Genomic DNA, 18,845 nt, shown 5'->3' with positions numbered 1-18,845 from the left:
GCCTGCCTCAGCCTCCCACAGTGCTGGGATTACAGGCGTGAACCACCGTGCCCGGCCCTCTTATTTATTTTTTTGAGACCAAGTCCCACTCTATTGCCCAAGCTGGAGTGTAGTGGTGTGATCTCAGTTCACTGCAACCCCCGACTCCCCGGTTCTTGAGATTCTCCTGCCTCGGCCTCTGGAGTAGCTGAGATTACAGGTGCCCGCCACCACCACACCAGGCTAATTTTTGTATTTTTAGTACAGACAGGGTTTCGCTAAGTCAGCCAGGCTGGTCTTGAACTCCTGACCTCAGGTGATCTGCCCGCCGCAGCCTCCCAAAGTGCTGAGATTACAGGCATGAGCCACCACACCCAGCCTCTTTCTTTTTTTGAGACAAAGTCTCATTCTGTTGCCCAGGCTGGAGTGCAATGGCACAATCTTGGCTCACTGCAATCTCTGCCTCCTGGGTTCAAGCAATTCTCCTGTCTCAGTCTCTCGAGTAGCTGGGATTACAGGCGTGAGCCTGATGCCCAGTTAATTTTGTGTATTTTTAGTAGAGATGAGGTATCACCATGTTGGCCGGGCTGGTCTCAAACTCCTGACCTCAAGTGATACACCCGCCTCAGCCTCCCAAAGTGCTGGGATTACAGGTGTGAGCCATCACGCCAGGTCAAACTATCTTCTCTTTCTCAGACCTTGAAAATCTGGGCTGCTAGGCTTTACTGATTTCATAAACCCTAATAATTAATGACTACCAATAAAAGATATCTATTTAAGGTAATATATGAGAGGATTGAATCTATCTATGTAGATCCAATCCCAGGTTCTCTAAAGGCCCCTGCGGAATCTCTTTCACTGAATTATGTGACATCAACATTTTCTTTTTTTTTTTTTTTTTTTTTTGAGACGGAGTTTCGCTCTGTCGCCCAGGCTGGAGTGCAGTGGCCGGATCTCAGCTCACTGCAAGCTCCGCCTCCGGGTTTACGCCATTCTCCTGCCTCAGCCTCCCGAGTAGCTGGGACTACAGGCGCCCGCCACCTCGCCCGGCTAGTTTTTTGAATTTTTTTTTTTAGTAGAGACACGGTTTCACCGTGTTAGCCAGGATGGTCTCGATCTCCTGACCTCGTGATCCACCCGTCTCGGCCTCCCAAAGTGCTGGGATTACAGGCTTGAGCCACCGCGCCCGGCCACATCAACATTTTCAATAGCACTGCAGCCATAAAATTAATTCGTTCATTCACTAGTCAAATGAGTATCTACTTTGGGTCAGGTACTGGGAATACAGAGACGAATAAGATAAAGTTAAGGAATATGATCCTTAACTTCATGAGGCTTATGAATTCACCAAGTTACTATAAAGGTGTATACTACTGTTCTTTTTTTTTTTTTTTTTTTTTTGAGACGGAGTCTCGCGCTGTCACCCAGGCTGGAGTGCTGTGGCCGGATCTCAGCTCACTGCAAGCTCCGCCTCCCGGGTTCACGCCATTCTCCTGCCTCAGCCTCCCGAGTAGCTGGGACTACAGGCGCCGCCACCTCGCCCAGCTAGTTTTTTGTAGTTTTTAGTAGAGACGGGGTTTCACCGTGTTAGTCAGGATGGTCTCGATCTCCTGACCTCGTGATCCGCCCGTCTCGGCCTCCCAAAGTGCTAGGATTACAGGCTTGAGCCACCACGCCCGGCCTACTGTTCTTTACATAACTGCATTATGAGGACTCATGAGGGAAATTTTCTTTCTAGCCCCCAGATCCAAAAGAGTTATGCTTTTCTTAGGCAACTTGTTAGTTTTTACCTTCTGAATCCTGTGAATAACCATAAACAGCGCAACTGTGCTTTCCCTTTCTACTGGCTGCCATAAGGCTTGGAGCCAAATGTTTGGCCTGTCTTTAGCAAGTGATTTTGAACATACAAATGGTCCCCAACTTACGATGCTTTGACTTAAGATTTTTCAACTTTACAACAGCGAACGATGCATGCTCAGTAGAAACTGTACTTGATGTATCCATATAACCATTCTGTTTTTCACTTTCAGTATTCAATAAGTTACAAGAGACATTCAACACTTTATTACAAAATAGGCTTTGTGTTAGATGATTTTGCCCAAATGTAGACTAATATAAGTGTTCTGGGCATGTTTAAGGTCAACTAGCTAAGCTATGATGTTCAAAAGGTTAGGTGTATTAAACGAATTTTTGACTTAAGATGGTCTTTTTTTTTTTTAAGATGGAGTCTCGCTCTGTTGCCCAGGCTGACATGCAGTGGCACGATCTCAGCTCACTACAAGCTCTGCCTCCCGGGTTCACACCATTCTCCTGCCTCAGCCCCCCCAGTAGCTGAGACTACAGGCACCCGCCACCATGCCTGGCTAATTTTTTTTGTGTGTGTGTTTTTAGTAGAGACGGGGTTTCACCATGTTGGCCAGGATGGTCTCGATCTCCTGACCTCGTGATCCGCCTGCCTCGGCCTCCCAGAGTGCTGGGATTACAGGCATGAGCCACTGCATCCAGCCTAAGATGGGTTTTTATCAGGATATAACCCACATCGTAAGGTGAGGAGTACTTGTTTTTCTATTAGAAGAGAGAGGCCAGAAGTATTGAGGTGAGAGAAAAACATGAGATCCAGAGATGAAAAGCAAACACACAGAAACAGAGATAGGAATTTAGAAAGCAAGATGAAGTGCAGTTAGTTACAAAGTTGCTGTTGGTCTCTTTAGAAGGTACTCCTCTATAAACATTAAAATACTTACTGTCCTGAGAAGAAAAAAGAGATGGGATAAGAGTTACCAGGTTACAACTACAATTTTTTTTTTTTTGAGACGGAGTCTCGCTCTGTCACCCAGGTTGGAGTGCAGTGGCGAGATCTCAGCCCACTGCAAGCTCCGCCTCCAGGGTTCAGGCCTTTCTCCTGCCTCAGTCTCCCGAGTAGCTGGGACTATAGGTGCCTGCCACCACACCTGGCTAGTTTTTTTGTTGTTGTTTTGTTTTGTATTTTTAGTAGAGACGGGGTTTCACTGTGTTAGCCAGGATGGTCTCAATCTCCTGACCTCATGACCCACCCACCTCAGCCTCCCAAAATGTTGGGATTACAGGCACGAGCCACCACGCCCGGCCCTGAATTTTTTTTTTTTTTTTTCCTGAGACAGAGTCTTGCCCTGTCGCCCAGGCTGAAGGGTAATGGCACAATCCCAGCTCACTGTAACCTCCACCTCCTGGGTTCAAATGATTCTCCTGCCTCAGCCTCCCGAGTGGCTGGGATTACAGGTGCCTGCAACCACACCCAGCTAATTTTTGTTTTTTAGTAGAGACAGGGTGTCACCATGTTGGCCAGGCCAGTCTCAAACTCCTGACTTAGTGATCCACCCACCTCGGCCTCCCAAAGTGCTGGGATTACAGGCGTGAGTCACCACACCCAGCCTATAACTAGAAATTTTAAATTAAGGCTTCTTAGCAATGATTTCCATGGCATATATACTGTAGCCAGGAAGTAAGTTGCAAAAGTAAGATCGGATGCAACAATTGGCAGCTGAATACCACAGATATTTTCTAAAGTGTCTGTTCCCTTTTTACAGCAGAGTACCCTTACTATGTCTACCCAAAATGGAGTTCTAACTTTATTTTCTAAACCCAACCTGTGTCTTCAAGATTCAAATTCATGAGAACATTTTTCGAATCTTACTAATTTTAACCTAAATACAATAAAGAATACTGCTCTTTGCTTGTGTGCCATGGCTATTTACTCTGCCAAAAGGGGTCCAATTTGATTTAATTAGCACCCCATGGGTTGTGTGTTGAAAGCATTCACCTTCTTCATCACCTTCTTCAATCTTTTTTTTTTTTTAAGACAGTTTCGCTCTTGTTGCCCAAGCTGGAGTACAATGACGCAATCTCGGTTCACTGCAAGCTCTGCTTCCCAGGTTCAAGTGATTCTCCTGCCTCAGCCTCTCGAGTAGCTGGGATTACAGGCACGTGCCACCATGCCTGGCTGGGGTGGGGTGGGGAGGGTGTGTGTGTGTGTGTGTTAGTAGAAACAGGGTTTCACCATGTTAGCCAGGCTGGTCTCGAACTCCTGACCTCAGGTGATCCACCTGCCTCAGCCTCCCAAAGTGCTAGGATTGCAGGCGTGAGACACCGCGCCTGGCCCACCTTCTTCAATCTTATTACCAGTGCCACTCCGGATCATATAAAAAGAAACTAGGATAAACAAAGCAAAGTGTAACCCAAGCATCATTAGGGAATTTGAACTCAGTAATTCCCAAGAACATAAAACATGAGTACTTTTACTGGATTCAAATATGAAACATCGTTATTCTCTGCAACCAAAAGAATTAACCAAGCCAGGCACTGTTCCTGGTCAAGTGTAACAAGCTCACTCACTTATCAACCCTCCTTATACCACGTGTGAGAAGCAGAAATTCCAATCTAAAGAGTCCAGTGAGAAAAATCCTTACAAGCAGCAAGAAGCATTTCAGGGGAGCTCAGGTACTGCTATTATTTTCCCCCCTCAGAAGTCTTTTCCCTAGAGTGATAGAAAAGAGGTTGACAGAGAGCTAAGATGTCATATTTCACAAAAATAACAAATAACTGCCCCCCTCTGTAAATGAGTTACCATATTAAGATGTTAATAGTTCTCAGGCCAGTCTGATTTCCAAGGGAATGCAAGGTAGTATGGAAAAAGGAAAAGAGGGAGCCTTTTGGCCACTTTTCTTTTTTTTTTTTTTTTTTTTTTGAGACGGAGTCTGGCTCTGCCGCCTAGGCTGGAGTGCAGTGGCCGGATCTCAGCTCACTGCAAGCTCCGCCTCCCGGGTTCACGCCATTCTCCTGCCTCAGCCTCCGGAGTAGCTGGGACTACAGGCGCCCGCCACCTCACCCGGCTAATTTTTTTGTATTTTTTAGTAGAGACGGGGTTCACTGTGTTAGCCAGGATGGTCTCGATCTCCTGACCTCGTGATCCGCCCGTCTCGGCCTCCCAAAGTGCTGGGATTACAGGCTTGAGCCACCGCGCCCGGCCTGGCCACTTTTCTTGAATCTCAGTGCCACATGACTGATGGCAGGATGAAAAGCAGAGCCTGGGGGCTTTCAGGCGATGGTAGATTAATGATGACATGGTCTTGACTTCCCAGAGGTAAAGGTTATGAGACACTCCAGGGTAAGCAAGCTTCCAATTTCATACTCTCAGGATGAATGACAGCAACTGATGGTTATTCTCTCAGAAACACTTGGATGCTTAAAAACACAGCTGTCACCTCCCCTGCCCCAGTTTCTGAAACTGTTTATTCCCGAGCCTTTATGCCAGCCAGACAACAGAACATACGGTGATCCCAAAAATCAATGCACAGAGCTTAAGTAGATGAAGGTGAGAGACTAGACTAGCAGCAAGTACACCACCTTAGCAAATAATATGGTAGAGACACTCTAACACTATCCACACACATACACCTAACACACCTCCCCAATATAACCATCTTAACCTACTCTCAATAGTCTCTTTCAAGTGTGAGATCAGTATCAACTTTCTAGGGCTGGTAGGGTGCTAGGAACTTTAAAGAGAACACCAGGAATCATATCTCCTCTTATCTTCACAGGATTTGAAGCCCAAGAACACAGTCAGGTAAGAACTACTCGCTCACTAGGTTCCACCACCTTTTCTTTCTCTTGTCCAAATCAAGCTCTTTCCCCAACCCCCACTCCTCTTCAACCCCAGAGGAGGTCGTTTTGGTCTTGCTCTAGCTGATTGTAGGACAAAGCAAGGCAGGTAGAGGAAATGAAGGCTTCACACTTGAGACCCCCAGAAATCAAGTTTCTATTAAAAGTCCCTATCTCCCTCTCTTAAAAGCCAAGGAGCTGCTGCTTTTAAGGATAAGTGACGCAGAGCCTGGCAGAAATGTCAAGAAGTCAGTAGAGGGAAGCTGAAATTTTTTTTTTTTTTTGGAGACAGAGTTTTGCTCTTTCTGCCCAGGCTGGAGTGCAATGGCACAATCTCAGCTCACCACAACCTGTCTCCCAGGTTCAAGCGATTCTCCTGCCTCAGCCTCCCGAGAAGATGGGATTACAGGCATGTACCAGCACACCTGGCTAATTTTGTATTTTTTAGTAGAGACAGGGTTTCTCCATGTTGGCCAGGCTGGTCTCTAACTCCCAACCTCAGGTGATCTGCCCACCTCGGCCTCCCAAAGTGCTGGAATTACAGGCATGAGCCACTGTGCCCAGCCTGGGAAGCTGAAACTTTTCAGGAGAGGTGTATGCTGTTTTAGCCAAAACATACAGAGAAGGGACAACAGTTAACTGACCATTCAGAAATTTAAGAGTGAGCACTAGGAAACCAGATTATTTTCATATAAAGTATTTAAAAATGCAGATTTCAGGCCACAACCCAACCTAATAAATCGACATCTCAAAAGGGAAGGCCTACAGAACTGTATTTTAAAAGGTTCCCCGTAACCCTTATGTGCAACCATTATTTGGGGCCAATTTCAAGTAGCTTTGAAAAAATACAGACCAAATAACTTTTTAAAATTTCTCATTAAGTCCAAAGAAGACTCCCATCCTGCTCCAATTATCTCCTATAAATGCTAAGGGTATTCCAAAGTTTATGCTTCCTACAAACACTATTTCAGTCGCAGAGATGTGAGGGGTAAAAAGAGAGCTGTGACGAAATCACAGAGGATTCTGGGTAGCACACCTGTCTTACTGCTCTCCTACAATTCAAATAGAAAAGCAGAGAGAATCTTTCATCATAGTTCAATACAGGAAGAACATGCCAAAACAAGATCAGGGCACACTGCAGTTATGTGGGGAAAAGAGGGAGGCAACTAGGTGGCAGCACACAAAGGCATTTTTTCCTACAGAACTGATACAAAGGAAAAGGAGGAATATCAATAAAGTGGGGGAAAGGCAAAATGGGATTTCTTCTTCTTCTTCTTTTTTTTTTTTTTTTGAGACAGTTTTCCTCGTTGCTCAGGCTGGAGTGCAATGGTGTGATCTCTGCTCACTGCAACCTCCACCTCCCAGGTTCAAGTGATTCTCCTGCCTCAGCCTCCTGAGTAGCTGGGATTGCAGGTGCCCACCACCACACCGGCTAATTTTAGTATTTTTAGTAGAGACGGGGTTTCACCATGTTGGCCAGGCTGGTCTCAAACTCCCGACCTCAAGTGATCCACCCACCTTGGCCTCCCAAAATGCTGAGATTATAGGCATGAGACACTGCACCTGGCCCTTTTTTCTTTTTGAGACAGAGTCTCTCGCTCTGTCACCCAGGCTGGAGTGCAGTGGCACGATCACAGCTCGCTGCAGCCTGGACCTCCCTGGCTCAAGCAATCCTCCCACCTCAGCCTCCCAAGTAGCTGAGACTTCAGGCATGCCACCCCGCCCAGCTAATTGTTTATTTTCTTGTAGAGACAAGGTCTCACTATACTGCACAGGCTGGTCTCAATTCCTGGGCTCAAGTAATCCTCCCACTTTGGCCTCCCAAAGTGTTGGGATTATAGGCACGAGCCACTGTACCACCTCTGTTCATTTCTAATTGCTCCTTCTTTTCAACCACCTCATACCTAAGCATGGGTATGATATGCAAATTCTGTAACTGCCTCCTCTATACCCCAATAAACTCCCTACCAATAATTACTTTCTAATGTCAAGATCAAGGGGCTGGGCACGGTGGCTCACACCTGTAATCCTAGCACTTTGGGAGGCCTAGGCGGGTGAATCACTTTGAGGTCAAGAGTTCAAGACCAGCCTAGCCAATATGGTGAAACCCCGTCTCTACTAAAGAAAAAAATACAAAAATTAGCCAGGCGTGGCGGCATGCACCTGTAATCCCAGCTACTCGGGAGGTTGAGGCAGGAGAATCGACTGAACCCAGGAAGTGGAGGTTGCAATGAGCTGAGACTGCATCACCGCACTCCAGTTTGGGTGACGAGAGTGAAACTCCCTCAAAATAAATAAATAAAATAAAGTCCAGATCAAGTATTTCAAATATAATCTTCTCAGTTACATATCTCCCTGCTAGGGACTTCCAGATTTAATATTTGTTACAAACTCCAAGTGTACAACACCCTGAAAACAAATTTCTATTTGTATTTTTTTTTTTTTTTTTTTGGAGGTGGAGTCTTGCTCTGTCGCCCAGACTGGAGTGCAGTGACGCAATCTTGGCTCACTGCAACCTCTGCCTCCCGGGTTCAAGCCATTCTCCTGCCTCAGCCTCCCAAACAGCTGGGATTACAGGTGCCCACCACCACGCCCGGCTAACTTTTTTTGTATTTTTAGTAGAGACAGGGTTTCACCATGTTAGCCAGGATGGTCTCCACCTCCTGACCTCGTGATCTGCCTGCCTTGGCCTCCCAAAGCACTGAGATTACAGGCACGAGCCACCACGCCCGGCCACACATTTCTATTTCTGTCCTAAGAATCTGCTCTGGAAGTTAAAAGGTTAAATTAAAAAAAAAAAAAAAAAATGAAAAAGAGATGGACAAGTATGGTGGCTCACACCTGTAATCCCAGCACTTTAGGAGGCCGAGGTAGGTGGATCACCCGAAGTCAGGAGTTTGAGACCAGCCTGGCCAACATGGTGAAACCCGGCCTCTACCAAAGATACAAAAATTAGCCAGGCGTGGTGGTGCCTACTTGTAGTCCCAGCTACTCAGGAAGCTGAGGCAGGAGAATTGTTTGAACCCAGGAGGCAGAGGTTGCAGTAAGCTGGGATCACATCACTGCACTCCAGCCTGGGAAACAGAGCGAGACTGTCTCAAAAAAAAAAAAAAAAAGAAAGAAAAAAAAAAAAAACTACGAAAAAAAGAGTAGCAAAGGAAGGGGAGAGGAAAAAAGGAGTTAAAATTTTCTAGATCTTAACAAGGGACTTCATATTATATTAAAAATGGGGTCTTTGCTAATTTACAAACATCACCACCAAGTAATCCCCTTAAAGTATCTCCAATTTGATGTCCTGCCTCGTCCCCACCTCCACCTCCAAAATACTATGGGATCTGACCTCCTTTAGGTATCTGTCATGAAGAGCAACTCTGCTACTTTGGTGAGTACATAAGAAAATGAACTATCCCATAATTGTTCAATCTTATTTTAACTGAACCCACATGTATAAACCTCTCAAGTATTAACATACATTTTAAACATTCCCATTCTGCTGTAGCTCTCACAACATGAGGAGCCTTTAACCAAAATTTCCTATCAAAAAAATTAATCACATACACATATGCCAAAAAATTCCTTCCCCAATACCACTTTATTTCCTCCCATAGAGACTCTGAAGGATATACAGTTGTCCCTCAGAATCCAAGAAGCATTGGTTCCAGGACCACCCCTGCCCCCACCTGCAGATACCAAAATCTGTGGGTGCTCAAGTCCCTTATACAAAATGACATAAGGCTAGGTGCAGTGGCTTCCGCCTGTAATCTAAGCACTTTGAAAGGCAGGAGCACTGCTTGAGCCCAGGAGTTTGAGACTAGCCTGGGCAAAATAGGGAGACCTTGTCTCTGCAAAATAAAATTAGCCGGGTGTGGTGGTGCATGCCTGTGGTCCCAGCTACTTGTGGGGAATGAGGTGGGGTTACTTGAGCCTAGGAGGTGGAGGCTGCAGTGAGCCAGGATCTGGGACACAGCACTCTATAAGACAGTGAGACCGTATCTTTTAAAAACAAAAACAAAAAAACCATAGTATTTGCATATAGCCTATGCTCATCCGCCTATATACTTTAAATCATCTCCAGAGTACTTACAACTAATAGAATGTAAATGTTATATGAATAGCTGTTATACGATCCTGTTTCACTTGTATTATTTTTTATTGTTGTTTTTTTCCCCCCAAATGCTTTTGATCCACAGATGTAGAATCCATGGATACAGAGGGCTGAGTATACTTGGATTCAGAGAGCTCACATTTCACCACAGCTGGGGAGAGTATCTGGGAGCGTGGATAGATATTGCTTCACTCAGAAAGGCCAGGCCAACTATCTATCACCCCAAAATTGGATATATAACCAGATATAATGTAATTTTTAAAATTATTTACCTTATGTACTAAGAGTGGTACTTCCAAAAGAAAAAAGAAAAAACTCTTACCCAGAGTTATATATAAGCCCATCTCAAGAAAGAGGCTGGCAAAAACGACTGAACATATTGAAAAGTAAAACAGACTTAACAGAATCCACCACTCCTCTCCCTTTCAGGCTGTGTTTACTCTTGCATATTGAAAAGTAAAACAGACTTAACAGAATCCACCACTCCTCTCTCTTTCAGGCTGTGTTTACTCTTGTGGCAAAGATGAACAGGGGGCCAAAGAGAGGCATAAAACTTGTTTTTTTATCAAAGTCATCAATTCTGACATGTTAGACAAAGGAATGCAAAGACATTATGGAGAGGGTATTGACCAGGGGAAACAGAAAAGAGTTTTTTCTTACTACAAATTTCTTTACCTGAAGTTCTTCAGGTGCAAATTCAATGAATGAAATGAGAGAGAAATACATAAAATTAAAAGGTACGAGAGCTTTATGATCTCAGCTATGCACCTTCAGGGAAGTCTAAACATCTAACAGAACTTTCCCAAATACCCAGTTTACCATAAATTTAGCACAAACTGCCAGCCATGAATGCTGACATAGCATCAAAAATTTCACCTTGTTTCCCTAAACATTAAAGACTTTTCCTCTTCATTATTATTTTTTTTTTTTTTGAGAGAGAGTCTCGCTCTGTCACCCAGGCTGGAGTGCAGTGGCGTGATCTAGGCTCACTGCAACCTCTGCCTCCCGGGTTCAAGCGATTCTCCTGCCTCAGCCTCCCAAGTAGCTGGGACTACAGGCGCATGCCACCACGTGCTGCTATTTTTTTATATTTTTAGTAGAGACAGGGTTTTTCCGTGTTAGCCAGGATGTTCTCGATCTCCTGACCTCACAATCCACCCGCCTTAGCCTTCCAAAGTGCTGGGATTACAGGTGTGAGCCACTACACCCGGCCAAACTTTTCCTCTTAAAATGTTCAATTTTTATTTCCAACATCTCTTGTCCAATTTTTTCCTCATACATTGGCTAGGTAAAAAGTATGTGTTGGAGGATTACAGGGAATAGTCGGACAGTAGAAGGCGAAGTTGAGCAAAGAAAATCCTGTCTCCTACTTCTCTGGTTGAAATTAGAATACATTGTCTTGCTCTAGTCAGGAGAGAGAAAAATTCCATTCTGCCTCTTCGCTCTTCCAAATTCCTATAGCCAACTTGTTCAACAGCAGTTGAATGGTGCACATAATTGACATCACTGACTGGACCCATAATAAAAGGAAGTGAGATATGTGGGTGTAGGGGAAACTGGGAAGGGAGGGAGATGATGTATTTGTGTTACAGACAAAAGACAAGTTCTGTTCCTCTGCAGGGACCCAGATGAAGAACCAGATGATGGAATAAACTGAGGTCAGAGAGTTTCCCCTATTGTTTCCTCTTTATTATTATTATTTATTTTATTTATTATTATTTTTTTGAGACGGAGTCTTGCTGTGTTGCCCAGGCTGGAGTGCAGTGGCGCGAACTCAACTCAATGCAAGCTCCGCCTCCCGGGTTCACGCCATTCTCCTACCTCAGCCTCCTGAGTAGCTGGGACTACAGGCGCCCGTCACCACGCCTGGCTAATTTTTTTTTTGTATTTTTTAGTAGAGTTGGGGTTTCACCGTGTTAGCCAGGATGGTCTCGATCTCCTGACCTCATGATCCGCCCGCCTCAGCCTCCCAAAGTGCTGGGATTATAGGCATGAGCCACCACGCCTGGTCTATTTTTCTTAATATTATATTTGAGACCAAGTCTCTCTCAGTTGCCCAGGCTGGAGTGCAGTGGCATGATCTCAGCTCACTGAGACCTCCACCTCCAGGGTTCAAGCAATTCTCGTGATTCAGCCTCCCAAGTAGTTGGGACTACAGGCGTGAGCCACCATACCCAGCTAATTTTTGTATTTTTACTAGAGATGGGGTTTCACCATGTTGGCCAGGCTGGTCTCAAACTCTTGACCTGAGGTGATCCACCCGCCTCGGCCTCTCAAAGTGCTGAGATTACAGGTGTGAGTCACTGTGCTGGCCTGTTTCCCCTTTAAACAGCTCCTTTTACCACTCTCTCAAAGTTTGTTCCACTGGGAGGGTGGGCAAGAGTACTGCATTTTTTTATCTTGAAGGGGAGGAGACAAAGAAGAAAACAGATATAGGATTACACATTGTATCTCTCCTTGAAAAGGCCCAATATTTATTTTCAAAGTATTATGAATGAAAAGGGAATGTAAAAGAGAGGTTAAACATTTGTTTAGTCTTAAAAATGCTCCAAGAGGCCAGGTGCTGTAGTTCATGCCTGTAAGCCCAGCACTTTGGAAGGCCGAGGCCAGCAGATCACGAGATCAGGAGTTGAAGACCAGCCTGGCCAACATGGTGAAACCCTGTCTCTACTAAAGATACAAAAAATTAGCCGGCCGTGGTGGCACGCACCTGTAATCCAAGCTACTCGGGAGGCTGAGGCAGGAGAATCGCTTGAACCTGAGAGGCAGAGGTTGCAGTGAGCCAAGATAATGCCATTGCACTCCAGCCTGGGGAACAGAGTGAGACTGTCTCAAAAAGCAAAGCAAAACAAAACAAAACAAAACACACAAAAAAACAAAAAAACTAAACAAAACAAAACAAAAAACTCCAAGAAACATTATCTAAGAAATCCTAAAGACGGCCGGGCGCGGTGGCTCAAGCCTGTAATCCCAGCACTTTGGGAGGCCCAGGAGGGAGGATCAAGAGGTCAGGAGATTGAGACCATCTTGACTAACACGGTGAAACCCCGTCTCTACTAAAAATACAAAAAATTAGCCGGGCGTGGTGGCGGTCGCCTGTAGTCCCAGCTACTCGGAGGCTGAGGCGGGAGAATGGCATGAACCCGGGAGGTGGAGCTTGCAGTGAGCCGAGATCGCGCCACTGCACTCCAGCCTGGGCGACACAGCCAGACTCCGTCTCAAAAAAAAAAAAAAAAAAAAAAAAAGAAATCCTAAAGACTATATGAGGTTGAGTTTTAGCTTTTCCTGAAATTTATCTTCTAAGATATCCACTCTCTCAATTGCTATCTCTGTCTACCATAGAGTAATCTTTTCTTGTTGGTTAATCTAAGTTGAAAAGAACAATTATTGAAATAACCTAGGATGAAGGAGGGGGGAAATTCCCCCAAAAGCTCTTGATCAGTGAGGTATCAATGGCTGAGGCACCTACATTTAGTTTTGTTTTTTTCCACTTACAAATCTATTATCTGCGTTTTTCTTGGTCCCATGGCTGTATAAGAAAGAGAAATGGAGAATTAAATTTTACACCAAGCCTAGGCACTGCTGCTTGAGTATATCTGAATAGAACCCAAACTTACTAAGCAGGCTACTTTTCCAACCTATTCTGGGATCTAATTCTTCTACCACTACTTCCTTTAAAGATACTCTACCAAACTCTTCACCATAGTTTATGGTTCCTTAGGTTTATAAAGTTCCATGTTGGTAATATCCTATGCATGGCCCCATCATTCTTCCTTTGGAAAAGGTTTATACAGCCATACTTAAACAAACAAATCCTAATTACAGACCCTCTGAGAAGGCTGGTGACCAACTTCTAAAACCATAGTAGTTGGGACTACAGGCGTGAGCCACCATACCCAGCTAATTTTTGTATTTTTACTAGAGATGGGGTTTCACCATGTTGGCCAGGCTGGTCTCAAACTCTTGACCTGAGGTGATCCACCCGCCTCGGCCTCTCAAAGTGCTGAGATTACAGGTGTGAGTCACTGTGCTGGCCTGTTTCCCCTTTAAACAGCTCCTTTTACCACTCTCTCAAAGTTTGTTCCACTGGGAGGGTGGGCAAGAGTACTGCATTTTTTTATCTTGAAGGGGTTCAAGTATAGTAGTTCCTCTTATACAAGAGGGATACATTCCAAAACCCCCTGAAGCCTCAAATAGTACCAAACTCTATATATACTGTTTTTACCTGCAATTTTAATTTTTAAATCAGACACAATAAGAGATTAACAGCAATAATGAAATAGAACAGGCCAGGCATGGTGGCCCAACCCTGTAATCCCAGCACTTTGGGTGACCAAGGCGGGAAGATCACCTGAGCCCAGGAGTTTGAGACCAGCTTGGGTAACATAGTGAGACCCTGTCTCTACAAAAAAATTAAAAAATTGGCTGGGCGTGTTGGTGTGTACCTGTGGTCCCAGCAACTCATCAGGCTGAGGTGGGAGGGTCACTTAAGCCCGGGAGGTGGAGGCTGCAGTGAGCTGTGATCATGCCACTGCACTCCAGCCTGGTGACAGAGCAAAACCTTGTCTGTCTATAAATAAATAAATAAATAAATAAAGCCGGGCGCAGTAGCTCATGCCTGTAATCCCAGCACTTTGGGAGGCTAAGGTGGGCAGATTACAAGGTCAGAAGTTCAAGACCAGCCTGGCCAATATGGTGAAACCCCATCTCCACTAAAAATACAAAAAAAATTAGCCGGGCATAGTGGCACATGCCTGTAATCCCAGCTATTCGGGAGGCTGAAGCAGGAGAATTGCTTGAACCCAGGAGGCAGAGGTTGCAGTGAGCTGAGATTGTGCCACTGCACCCCATCCAGCCTGGGCGACAGAGCAACTCTATCTCAAAAAATAAATAAATAAATAAAAATAAAATTAAAAACTAGCTGGGCATAGTGGCACATGCCTGTAATCCCAGCTACTTGGGAGGCTGAAGTAGGAGAGTCACCGGAACCCAGGAGGCAGAGGTTGCAGTGATCCAAGATCACGCCACTGCACTCCAGCCTGGGCAACAAGTGCAAAACTCCGTCTCAAAAAAAAAAAAAAAAAAAATTACAACAATATGCCAGCATCACTACTCTTGTGGATTAGGGCCAATATTAAGTAAAATAACAGTTACTTCAACACAAGACATTGCTCTAATGGGGAAGTAGTAGGGATATGCTGGACAAGGGGATGATTCACATACCTGAGCAGGACAGGGCAAGATTTTATCATGCTACTCAGAACAGTGTGCAATTTAAAAGTTATAAACTGTTTCTGGAATTTTCCACTTAATATTTTAGGACTGTGGTTGACTGAGGGTAACTGAAACAACAGAAAGCACAACAACAGGTAAGGAAGGACTGCTGTATGAACTTCTTTCATCTTTCCACATCCCAATGACTAACCTCTACACCAAAACCCAGCACAGAAGCAAAGGAACAAACAAGTATTTCTTCACTTATTTCAGATGGTGGGAGAATAGAAGATAGAATACAACAGGCCCTCCAGAGAGTGAATTGAGAACAGCATGCCATTAGTTAGCTACAATGAAATCTGTATGCTAGAAGACTGGTGCCCGTCTGTACTGTGAATTGACTTTGTCTCAGCTTCCTCTTTGGTACCTCAATGCAGTTAAGTGACAAGCTCCTAACAAACAAGGCAGGTCCCTTTGGGAGGCCAAGGCGGGCAGATCACAAAGTCATGAGTTCGAGACCAGCCTGGCCAACATGGTGAAACCCGATCTCCACTAAAAATACAAAAATTAGCCAGGCGTGGTGGCGGGTGCCAGCAATCCCAGCTACTCGGGAGGCTGAGGCAGGAGAATCACTTAAAACCGGAAGGCAGAGGTTGCACTGAGCTGAGATCGCGCCACTGCACTTCAGCCTGGGCAAAAGAGCGAAACAACATCTCAAAAACAAAACAAACAAACAAAAAAAGGCACATCCAATATCTCACTTACTGTGAAGTGGTTCATCTCCTACCAATGGTGATAAAAAATGTAATACAAAAGGTTCATGACAATGATCACTGCAGCTACCCAAGAATATTCTAGTCACCAGCCTCATGAAGAAGTCAGTAGAGGCATAGTCTATTTTCAACCTTTTTATATTCTTTTTTGTTGTTGTTCAGATAGGATCTTGCTCTGTTTCCCAGGCTAAAGTGCAGTGATGCCATCATGGCTTACTGCAGCCTTGACCTCTTGGACTCAAGCAATGCTTCCACCTCAGCCTTTCAAGAAGCTGGGACTACAGGCACTCACCACCATACCTGGCTATTTTTATTTTTTGTAGAGATAGGATCTTATTATGTTGCCCAGGCTGGTCTCAAACTCCTGGGACAAGTGACACTTCAAAGTACTGGAGCTAGGATTACAGGTGTGAACCTCTGTGCCCAGTCTAAACTTTTTATATTGTGACACTGTGTTAACACAGATCATACCCATCAGAAAATAAGCGTGGCAAAAATCATAAACCTGGGAAAAGTATCCTTCAGGGTTTACTGGACTTAAGATAACTCTTTTTTTTGGATATGGAGTCTCGCTCTGTCGCCCAGGCTGGAGTGCAGTGGTGCAAACTCGGCTCCCTGCAAGCCCCACCTCCCTGGGTTCCCACCATTCTCCTGCCTCAGCCTCCCGAGTAGCTGGTACTACAGGCGCCCGCCACCATGCCCGGCTAATTTTTGTATTTTTAGTAGAGATGGGGTTTCACCATGTTAGCCAGGATGGTCTCAATCTCCTGACCTTGTGATCGCCCGCCTCGGCCTCCCAAAGTGCTGGGATTACAGGCGTGAGCCACTGCGCCCGGCTGAGATAACTCTTTAGGACAGTTACCTATAGGAAGGGCTGGAAGTAGAAAAATCCTGGTACTATTCTAATACATAAAAAAGGAAGATGTACTAAGGTCAATAATGATATAAGATGCTTGTACCTTCTATTAGTAACCAAGGATCAGTAACATATACCGCCCTCACATTCCTGGGGAAAGAAAAGAATATCAACCACATTCCAGTTTTCTGCTTAGTGCCTGGGATTAGACTTGTTTTGTTTTTTAAATACCCATGTAGATGAATTTCCTATAATGTCCTAAAGTACCAAGTTCCTCCTTCCCGAGGTGCCAATGTTTGAAAAATACAAAACAATCCACTCAAATTAACACAGCAGTTAATACTATAGCACTAAGCCCAGACTTAGTTTTTACCAAAACTAATATCCCTTGACTACAAATATATTAACTGAGCTGGCTTTATTCCCTCTATCCATCTCCCATTCTCTTCTTTTTAAAAATTTTTTATGGAGATGGGGTCTCGCTCCATCACTCAGGCTGGCATGCAGTGATATGAACATGGCTCACTGCAGTCTTGACCTCCTAGGCTGAAGCAATCCTCCCTCCTAAGTCTCCTAAGTAGCTGGGACCAGAGGCGTGTGCCACACTGCACCTGGCTAATTTGTTTTTACTTTTTATAGAAGACAGAGTCTCATTATGTTGCCTAGGCTTCAAACTCCTTTCGAAGATGAGTTTCCAGTCACAGTGGCTCACGGTTGTAATCTCAGCACTTTGGGAGGCTGAGGCTGGAAGACTGCTTGAGTCCAGGAGTTCAAAAAGACCAGCCTGGGCAACATGGTGAAACCTCATCTCTACAAAAAATACTAAAATTAGCTGGGTGTGGTGGCACACACCTGTAGTCCCAGCTACTCAGGAGGCTGAGGCGGAAGGATCACTTGACCCTAGGAGGCTGAGGCTGCAGTGAGCTATCATTGCGTCACTGCACTCCAGCCCGGGTGACAGAGTTAGACCCTGTCTTAAAAGAAAAATAAAAACGGTTTCCTATGTGCCAGGCTAAGTTCTGTCCTTCACCAACGGCACTGACCCACTACTTCTCTTGGGAGGCACGGGAAACAGAGGGAGGAAAAACAACCAGTCAAGCACAAGACAGAAAACCCAGCTGGTGATCAATGAGAACAAACCAGCTAGATGTTATTTATTTGAGTTTTGTTTTGTTTTGTTTTGTTTGAGGGGGGGTGGGAGGTTCGTTAGTCCATTGTCACCATGAGATTTATGAGAAAAGCCATGCCACTCCATCCTCAAACAGTCCAAAGAGTTGAAGGGGACAATTTACAGCCTCTTGTGTAAAAAATTTCTGTAAATGCCAATGCCATTCTTCACCTTGTCACTTTCCATTAGTCTAAACCAATAAGATTCTATTCACTGAGACTTAAGCTGGAAACATGAACGAACAGACTTTTCTTGGGCAGAGGGAAAAGGAGATGATGATTTAGGGGAGGCTGGGGGAAGGTGGGAGAGAGATTTCTTTACATTTCTGTGTAGTGCCTGATATGTGTATAGTACACTAGTGGAGCTAAAAACTGAAATATATAAATAGTCATGCAAAAGTCAGCCTAGGAAAAATAGCAGAGATTCAGGTTCCTTAAATCTGTAATATGCTCAAGCCATAAATCTAAAATATGAAAAGGAGATGAGCAGATTGTGTCAATAAAAAAACAAAAACAAAAACAAAAAAAGGCTGGGCACAGTGGCTAACACCTGTAATCCCAGCACTTTGGGAAGCTGAGGCAGAAGGATCAGTTAAGCCCAGGAATTGGAGACCAGCCTGGGCAACATATGAGACCCTATCTCTAAAAAAAAGAAAAAAAGAAATCAATCATAAACATTATTCAATCCATGGCTCATTTGCTCTCACATACTTCCTCTCTTTATTCATATACTACACTGATCAGTAGCCAAGTCCACTAAAGAGAAATCAGCAAGCAAGCAGGGACATAAGTGGGATCAAGCAGACAAACCCCATGCAATAGAGATGACAAAAAGTGGGTTTTTCATTGTCTTGCTTAGAATACTAGGAGAAGAGGCTACATTACCTGCTAACTGCCACTATGTGTACCACATCTAACTGAGTAAAATCTGTACCTAGAGAATTACACAACTTGAAAGACAAGTGACCAAATTATATAGAAGGTTACACTGGAACCCAGAATCCCAGGATGAAGTGGATAAAAGTATGCTCATCTGGCAGTTCCGCAAACACAAACTTAACTAAGTCACTAACCTCTGCCAACCAACCAAACACTAGGTAACAACTCATTC

The 18,845-nt window shown here is 44.6% G+C and overlaps 1 protein-coding gene across 4 annotated transcripts in view; it reads right to left on the bottom strand.

Annotated features, from left to right (window-relative positions):
- SARNP (SAP domain containing ribonucleoprotein) overlaps positions 1–18,845 on the bottom strand; it is a 68,036-nt gene that overhangs the window by 14,986 nt on the left and 34,205 nt on the right. The gene's annotated exons all lie outside the window — the stretch shown is intronic.

Source organism: Trachypithecus francoisi, unplaced genomic scaffold (assembly GCF_009764315.1).
Source record: "Trachypithecus francoisi isolate TF-2019V2 unplaced genomic scaffold, Tfra_2.0 Lachesis_group11, whole genome shotgun sequence".
NCBI classification, from domain to species: Eukaryota; Metazoa; Chordata; class Mammalia; order Primates; family Cercopithecidae; genus Trachypithecus; species Trachypithecus francoisi.
Note: the sequence above shows the minus strand (reverse complement) of the source record. Positions and strands in the feature narration are given on the sequence as shown.